Raw genomic sequence first — 203 nt, 5'->3', positions numbered from 1 at the left:
GAAATGACCATGTGGTTCTTGTCTTTGAGCCCATTTACATGATTTATGACACTTATTGGGTTACATATATTGAACCATCCCTGCATCTCTGGAATAAAGCTGACTTGATCATGGTGGATGATCTTTTTGGTGTGTATCTGTATGTGGTTTGCGATTATCTTGTTGAGAATTTTTGCATCTATGTCCATTAAGGATATGGGTCG

This window comes from Nannospalax galili, unplaced genomic scaffold, assembly GCF_000622305.1.
Source record: "Nannospalax galili isolate Female #2095 unplaced genomic scaffold, S.galili_v1.0 scaffold1174, whole genome shotgun sequence".
In the NCBI taxonomy this organism is placed as follows: domain Eukaryota; kingdom Metazoa; phylum Chordata; class Mammalia; order Rodentia; family Spalacidae; genus Nannospalax; species Nannospalax galili.
Note: the sequence above shows the minus strand (reverse complement) of the source record.